The 9,336-nt window shown below is 28.8% G+C and overlaps 1 pseudogene; it reads left to right on the forward strand.

The window, feature by feature from the left end:
* Nucleotides 1-7,640: 7,640 nt before the first annotated feature.
* LOC145828838 (ATP-dependent RNA helicase DDX18 pseudogene) lies at nucleotides 7,641-8,810 on the forward strand (annotated as a pseudogene).
* Nucleotides 8,811-9,336: the final 526 nt, after the last annotated feature.

Consider the following 9,336-nt stretch of genomic DNA (forward strand, 5'->3'; position numbering starts at 1 on the left):
TAGATTGTATCTGTTGTTTAAGATGTTTATAATTGAACTGATAGCTTTCTTAACAAAATAGCTAGAAGGAAAAGCTATAAACAACAATCTAACTTCTTTCTAAATGATTGGATACTTTTGTCTTAGTTTTTGTTGAGTTAAAAAGCTTTCATATCGTTATTTAAAAAAAATTTACTTGAGTTCAATGTCAGTTTGTAAGTCTGAAAAAAGTTTCCTGTAAGTCAACATTTACTTTAAAAAGATCTGCTTCAAAGGGATCCATAATCCACTTCAACGGTTAACTGAAAAATTTTAGTAAACCGTTTATCAATATCGTATTTAAGCTGTTTAAGATGAGATGAAAATACTTCTACTTCACCTTCACTTATTTGAAGTTTTAAGTTTTTAAAACTTGCAAGCTGTTAAAACTGATTATTTTTGAAATTTTTTCCATACAGTTCAAGTTGGTTTCTGAAACTGGCTATCTTACTTTTGAATTTTACAAGATTTAAATATTTACCTAGTAAAGTTTTGTTCAGACTGTTGATCTTAACATATCAGTATGACATGTAAACAATATTTTTTCTTTTAACAAGACTGTCTGCCAATATCTTATCCTTTTTAGAAAAAAATAAATAACTAAATTAAAAAAAGCCAAAAACTTTAAAGAGTTTTCTTTTGATAACAATTTCACTTATGTTTACATTATCAACTTATCAAAAACCTCATCATTGTCATTGCACAGCTGTTTAAACAAACAACTTTGTAAATCATGCCTTTTTGTTTTGCTGACAGCTTTTATCAGAAAGTTTAATGAGTCATTTAAACAGACGCTCAAACTTTTTGCAACTAAATGTTGGCGATGTATATCGCAATGAACAGTAAATTTTTCAGGGTCTAACTAATTGTAGTGTGTAACTAACTCACGATAGTTTCCTATCATAGACTGTGCACTATCTGTTGCAATTCCTATAAGTCGTTTTGAAGGTATTTTACTTACTTCAAAATATTTTTTTTTAATTTTTCAAACACAAACCTTCCTGTGCTATGCGATTCCATTAGTTTAGAGAACGCTAGTTCTTCGTATGTTTTATCAGTAATTTAAAAACGCACGCAAACAAGAAAAATATATTTATTTTCAGCAAAGTGAACTCATCAATCTGCATCGAAAAAAAAATAACTGCAAATCACTCAAAAAAACCTAAGTTCAACACATCTGATATTTCATCTATACTTCTTTACACAGTGTTGTTGATAAAAGGAATAGAACGTTAAACATTACTGGTAATTTTATAATGATCTGTTTTTTAGACAGGAATAAACGTTTTTTTTTCCCAACGGTCCTTGTTTAGCTATTATGAGAGATAGATCATATGAAGCTAATTATCCATATTTAATACTTTGTGTAGAGTTATTGAACATGTTTTTGATTTTAAACTGTTTTTTTTTCTCATCTCGACGTTTTCTGAAAAGCTCTATATTCTTATCTACATATTCGAATTAAAGTTTTACCTCAGCGTCAAATATTTAATCGCAAGCTAAAATAAGTAAAATAACAAGATACAAAGTAGTGAATTTATGACTGCCCAAAATTATTAAATCGCCACCTATTTGCCCACTTATTAGTTATGATTTAATTACATTGTCAGTTTTTATTGTGGCTTGGTATATAACATTTTTTGCTGTGAAGTTTCCACCTTTCAAAAGACATTTCTTTTTTTTTTCTACGGTTACATGTTTCGTCTTCATTGTTCTTGTTGAAATTTGTAATTTTCTTGTAATTGTTCTTTATAATCATCTTAATATTTGGCAAACAGCTGTAACTTAACTTGATGTTGTTCTTGTTGAAGTACTTTTTGAATTTACTGTCTACTCCAAAGTATTTGTTTATTATTTGGAGATTTTTTTTGCCAAAATTTGTTTTTATGGATTTGCAGTATGTTGGATTAAACCATATTATTTTTCTTTTTTTTTTCTAGGCCGTTTCTTCTCTTCATCTTCATTTTTAAACTTTATTTTGTAATTGTAGCCACTTAATTTTATTGCGTCATTGTAATTTTTACTTTTTTCATTGATTAGGTTTTCATTGCTAGAGTTTTAGGAAAGTCTTTCTTCTATTATTTTAGGAATTTGCTTCAGTTTTGCTTGAGGGTGGTTAGACTTGGAATATATATGTATGATTTTCTGTTCTCTTTTCTGTATGGGTGGAAACAATGGTTGTATAGATTGAAGCTTAGGTCTAGATCAGGGGTCGGCAGGCAGTTCGTGGTCGCAGGCCAAATTTCAAGTCTACAAAGTCTTCGCGGGCCGCAGTTTTAGTTTTAGTGACATTTGAAAAATCTTTTGGTTTTAGTTTTAGTCACACTAGAGAAAAGTTTTACTTTTATTCACGTTATCATTTTAAATAACTTTTAGCTATACGTAGAATGACTATTTAAATTAAATTGAGTAAAATTAGAATAAATTTTACATTGACTTATGTACTTAAGTGTTAATAAACTATGTACTTTCATAAGCACCTACTAAGTTAAATTTAATACTTTTGTAATTTTACATACAATTTAACTCTCTATAAAAACCAAACTTAAAAGACAATTTATTAGTTACTTTTATATAATTGTTATATTATCAACCCCTTTTTTCATACTTCTAAGAATATTAACTTCAAAAAAAAGTTTTTGCGTATTAAATAGTTTACATTCATTAAAAAATTTAGTAATTAGTTAATTTAATAAAATTAATACCTGTTTGTATTATAGAAAGCTAGAACAAATTCTTTAACATAATTAATTCTCGAATACTTAAATAAAATATCTTATTAGTAACTAGTCTTTTACATGGTTGTCACTTAAAAAGCAAAAATGTCTGAGTTGTATCAAACCAGCCTAAGTTCATTAAAAGTTTAAAAAGCTAGTAAATCGTTGTAAATCAAGCTTAAGTACCTAGTAAAAATATCATCATCATTTAAAGTACACAAAGTGTAAAAAAACAAGAAAAAACTACATTTAGTAAACTACACTACAGTCATAAAAACTATTCTGGGAATTCTAAGATTTATTTAAAGTGTTTGAAATAAAAGTTTCACACACATCTGAGTTTTCAAGCTTTTAAAATAGCCTGTTTGTGTACCAACCCAGTTAAAACAAAGTTCACAGCATAAAGAAATAACGAAACTTATTAACAGTAAACAAATTACAAGCCAAAAAAATATAAGTCAGCTGGAATGGACAACTAACTTTCTTAAACATTTTTAACAAAAGTATAAAACTTTCTTGAGTCATTAGCGAAGAGAAAAACCTCTTTTTTATTAAGCATTACAGCAATTCTTTATCTGCAATAAGAATTTAAAAATATTAGTTGTAAAATAAAAGAAGAGCAACAAAAAAAAAAAAAACGTTAGTTAGAAAAAAACGTTAGTTAGGAATTATGGCGAGAAACGATAAAAAAACAAATCACCAAAGTCAGTTCCAACAAAGTATATAATTAGCTTCAGTAACTACAGAATTATCAGAAAAAAGTTGTTAAGGCAAAAAGTCCTATTTAGGAAACGCATTAAGGTTATAAAGTCGCATAAATCAAATTATGACTTTAATCAATATGTTAAGACGATAGCACTGATAGAAAAACTATTGCTCATCTGAGAACTTTTATTAGAGATGTTTTTTGAACTTTGATACTTTAGTACAATTTCTTGGTTTAGTTCAAACACGAAGCACAACAATCGGTGAAATTTTACAAGTAAAGGTGCAATGCACTAAAAGTTTTTAGAAGTACAATTCCTTCTTTTATTTTTAGTATAAAGTTTAATTAAAGTTTAAAAAGTGTCTTATAAAGTATATCAATATTAAAAAACACTGTTAACCTAGTTTAGTATATTTTTTAATAAAGAAATGTTTATTTGCTAAATTTTTTCTGTCAAACCAAAATTTCACTACTTTACGTGTAAAAATTGTTTGATACTCCAGGCTTTTTCAAAAATTCTCAAATTCAAGTTTTTTTCCAAAATTTTTAAGCATAAATTTTCAAGTTCAAAGCTTGAACTTGATATATTATAACATGTATTATAACTGAAACTAACACTTTGGGTTGAGCAAAACTTACATCATAAGTTTAATTTTCCACTCTTTTAAGCAAAAAAGCCAGCCTGAATTAACAACATTCCTGATATTTTTGTATACAAAAAACAATTCTAGCCAAAAACTTATAAAATGACTTAGTTGGCCTGAGATTTGAAGTCTTCAAATAGTGATAGTCTGAGTGTGTGTCAATGTTTATAAACTATCCCTAAGCCTAGTTTATATTAAATAGGTAGCTCCAAAAAAAAGCAAATGTGTGTATTGATATGCAAAGCATAAAAGTTAAGTTAGTTTGACAAAATCAATGTCTGAAAAATGAAAATGTATACCTAACAAAAACTATATTAGTTTATTTCATATATATTGTTTTAATTGTGTCTGTACAAATTTAGATATTACATGTCGAAATAACAAACTTAGAAACTTATGCATAAAATAAACTTAAACTAACTAAAGTTTTTTATAAAAAGCGGTTTAAAATATGAGCATTTTTTTGAGTTGGTGTGCATATAAATTAGTTCAAGTGCAAAGAAAACTTCTAAAAAATTAAAATGTGTCAAAACAAAACTTAAATAAAGCTTTTTTTCTTATTACTATGTTATTTTAGATGTTTTTACACTAAAACATAACATTTACAAATAAAAAATATATAAAAGAAACTTAGGTGTAAAAAATATTGGAAAAAATATCTAACCTATAAAGAAATGACACTTTAGTTAATTACTGTGCATTACTTTTGTACAAAATTGAAAACATTTGCATTTAGTTTATTTGATAAATAGGTATAATATAACTAACTTATTAAATTCAAGCACTCTTTTTTCAGATAATTACTTGTTGTTGCAAAATAGAAGTTATTATGAAACCTAGAAAAATATCCTGTTAGAATGCTAATCTGTCTTTTTCACATTTTTAAATTAAAGTAGTAACTTTTTCTAATTATTTTTAAATGTTATACAGAGACTTAAAACCAAACTAAACTAATTAAATCGAATTACCGAAAAAAAGTTTACTTGAAATATATTTTTTCTCAGCGGGCCACTTTTACATGCTCGCGGGCCACAAAATTTTCTTTCGCGGGCCGCATTCCATTCAAAAAAATAACGTGCTCCCGGGCCACAGATTTACCCTTCGCGGGCCGCAATTGGCCCGCGGGCTGCAGTTGACCCCTGGTCTAGATAGTTAATTTTACGTGAACGATTTTCTATATCTAATTTTATTCCCATGTCTTTTGATATGCTTTGCATAGATTTCTTTTTCTCTACATCAACATTACTTTTATTTTCTCTATGACAAGTAAACCGTCGTCGCGGTACAGTCCTGTTGTTCGATTTGGGAGTGCATTCTTAAGTTTATGTAGTATGTAAAGACCTACTAGCTCGCCTATTTCTGCTCCATGCTTTCCTCCCATGGTGATGTCGACAAGTTCATTCTCTTATGTGTTGCTTTTTCTTTTTACCCGAACTTCTTCTTTATTATGCAATACTGATTTTTGATTTTATTTATATACATGTAGATATTTTTTTTTTAAGTTTATGTCAATATTCAGTAAAATAATTTATTACCTGGGTTAAATACTTTAAGTGTGAAGTAAAAATGCGTATGTTGTTGTAAAACAATTTTTTATAGCATCATCAAAAAAAAGTTGTAATTAATGTATTTAAACTTAACTATAACTACTTTTGCATTTTGTGGCATAGTTTTTTTTTTCTGTTTGTTCACAATATAAATTGTGTATAAATTTGTGCTGAAATATGAGGCAATATATCTATATATGTAATACATATTTACTTATTTACTTCATTTATCATTTTTAAGTATAAAAAATAGATATAAAATGTAGTTTAAGATTGATACTACTTACTTGTTTTCAAAGCATTCTATAAATGTATTCATACACTTTTTTACTCATGTGTTTCAACTTGTTTTTTTTAATCTTTTAAACTGAATATTCAATAATGGTAAGAAATAAAAGCAACTTTGAAAATAAAGACTGTAAAGCCACTTAACTTTCAACGACATTTTAGTTCGACTTGGTTTGTGATATTAAGTCATGTTGAAACCAGTTGGAGTTGGTGACCCAACATCCAAAGTTTCATTTACCCTAGCACGTTCATGCTTTGGGCTTAATTTAAGTGTGACTTTACTATTGGAATTTGACATATTTACTAATTTAGTCTATACTTAGTATTATTATATATAAATAACAAGGCACAACGATTCAGTGGGTTTCTCTATTAAACGAACTTTAATGAACACAAAACTAATTATAAAAATCACAAAACTATTAAATATGTAATTTGTGTACTAAAAAACTGTATAATAACCACTATAAATAACTCAATAATATTTTAAGAAATACTTAATATTAAATGCAAAAACAAGTGTTAAAAAATACAAGAACTATAAAAGTATGTCACTTATGTGAAAAATGCTTTATATTTAACCACTGTAAAAATACTTTTAATAAATTACTTGTTGAAAATCAAAAGAGCTATAAAATTGTAAAGTAAGAGAACTACTAAATTTACTTTAAATAATAATCTTTAAATCTAACAAACACAATTATATATACTAAACTTTATAAAAAAACTAAACACCAATGTTTAAGTGTCTTTCTTGTAAGCAGTCTCTGCAGCTCCATGTGGGTAAATAATTTGGTTTTGATGTTTTATGAGGTGGGCCATTGGACAAGAGTCAGGCATTCTACATTTAAATGCATTTTTTCAAGGGCTAAATGCAAGTCACAAAGTTTTGCATTATGAAAATTCGCGCGTTGGTCGCTACCAGGCCTATTATGCTGCTGATTAGGTTGGTTACTACCATAATCATTACAAAACTTGTTTTGGTTTTCATGCCAGCCTGCGTTATTGTGTCTCCTTGTTCTATTTGTTCTCTAGAGTGGCTCGCGAGCCCCATAGTCCATGTTTTGTGTGTTATTTAAGTGCCTCTCGTCATGACCTATAAAGGTTGCTGCCGTCCTAAGGTGAAATTCTTCAATATTATGTCCAAAGTTTGCCCGGACCTCACTTTTAAGATTATCTGGCGTCAAGTAACAAATGAAAAATTTGACCCTATCATCTAAAGTTGCTTTTGCCCACTTTGTTGCTTCCATACGCAAATCTTGGTATTTTATTGGTGCATTAGACGCTGTTCTGGACCTCAGAATTTTTGGTCGAGGGCAACCTTTGTCCTGCAGAAAGCGGTAAAAATTATTGTAATTTCTTTCCTGCCTCGAGGTTGACTGCCAGAAGTCTTTTACATACTTTTGAGGCCATTTTTATAATAGAATTTCGTACTTTGTCTGTTAGTTTCTAATCTCGTACATTTCACATTGGTGCTCAAAATACCCCTATTACATTTTGTATGTTTCAGAAGTTAAGAGGATGTAACGGAACAGTTTTGAGAGGTCTTTCACTCTCTTAAGTCGAGCATATGTTTTATAATCATGGTGTTTATTAGTTGCCATGTATGATTCAATAGGCCCTAAGAAACGACTTATTGGGGAAAAACTAGCATGGGTGACATTTTTTGACGGTAGTATACTGCAAGTGGACATGTTGCTGTCGTCCTCATACAAGCGTAATGAGTTGCTTCTTATCAATCAGTTGCTTTTTTTTCTTCCCTAGCCCTAGTATCTGCCCTAATTTTGGCACGTGCAACTTGCTCACGGAGCTCAGCTATATCAAGGTCCTCGTAATTATCAGCTTGTTGTGTCTGAATAGCATAATCATTGTACTGTTTACCCCTCATGCCAATGCAAATGTTCAATATATAAATTTACAATGTTTAGTGATTGATGAAGCAGATAGAATTTTAGACCAAGGGTTTGAAGAAGAAATGAAGCAGATTATTTGCTTAATACCTAAGAGAAGACAAACAATGTTGTTTTCTGCTACTCAAACTAGAAAAAGAGAAGATCTTGCACGTATTTCATTGAAAAAAGCACCCGTGTATATTGGTGTGGATGACAAAAAGGCAACTGCTACTGCAGATGGTATAAATCAAGGGTATGCAGTAATAGACTCTGATATGAGATTCAGAGTTTTGTTCACTTTTCTTAAAAGGAATAAAGAGAAAAAAATTATGGCATTTTTTTCATCTTGTTTAAATGTCAAATACCATTGTGAGCTTCCAAGATTGTGAGACCAAGTATATAGCTGTACCGTGTATGTCTTTCTTGGAATGCAAACAAAAGCCAAAAACAAGGACGAATACTTTCTTTCAATTTTGTAACTTAGAAAAAGGAATTTTGCTTTGTATTGATGTGGCTGCAAGAAGTTTACACATACCTGCTGTTGACTGGATCGTGCAATATTCTCCTCCAGATAAACCCAATGAGTACATTCATCGTGTTGGCAGAACGGCAAGAGGTAAAAACACCAAGGGAAACGCGCTTTGTTTTCAAGACCTGAAGAAGTAGGATTTCTTAATTTTCTAAACGAAAGAAAAGTTCCTGTTAAGGAAATAAAGTTTGACTGGAAGAAAATTGCTAATGTTCAAGATCAGCTGGAAAATTTGATCAAAATAAATTATCAGTTGCAACAATCCGCAAAGGATGCGTTCAAAAGTTTTGTTCGAGCTTATTCATCACATTCATTAAAATCTATTTTCAATGTTGAAAAACTTGACCTTGGCAAATCTTGCAAGTCTTTTGGTTTTGCCACTGCACCTTATACGGATATAGGAGTGCATAGTAAGAAAAATGCTAAGATAGCTTTTCGTGAACTTAAACACAGAAGGAACAAACACTAGTTATGTAATTGATACATAGAAGAAATTTTAGAAACAAATTACGTATACTTTAATAATATTACTAAATATTTTATTTGAAATGTAAAAGAATTTAGTTGTTTATCTAAATAATAGTTTAAAATTTAAAAACTTAATGCCTTTTGTTCTACCATGAGTTAGGCTTATTAAATTAGAATTTTTCTAGATATGTTCGAATAAAACGTTAATGTTTCCTTACAATATTCGTTATTTTGTTCTAAGTTGATAGTTAAATTTTGTATAGTATTAACAACTAACAACAAGTATATTAAAAACCTAGCTTAAAATAGTTTTATTTTACATAAATATTGTATTGTCGATACTTTATATTATAATAATGATGTGACAAATAATAACTTGAAATTAAACCATAGTACACGTTTTATATATTTATTTAACCTCTAGTTTTCATATATCACTTTAAAATAATTAAAAGTACGTTTTATTTCTGTTATTAAAATAATATTTTTAAATATGTCACTTACACCTGTTAATTAAAAAATATTTT

The sequence above is a fragment of the Thalia democratica genome, chromosome 2 (genome assembly GCF_965202585.1).
Source record: "Thalia democratica chromosome 2, ktThaDemo2.hap1.1, whole genome shotgun sequence".
Lineage (NCBI taxonomy): Eukaryota > Metazoa > Chordata > Thaliacea > Salpida > Salpidae > Thalia > Thalia democratica.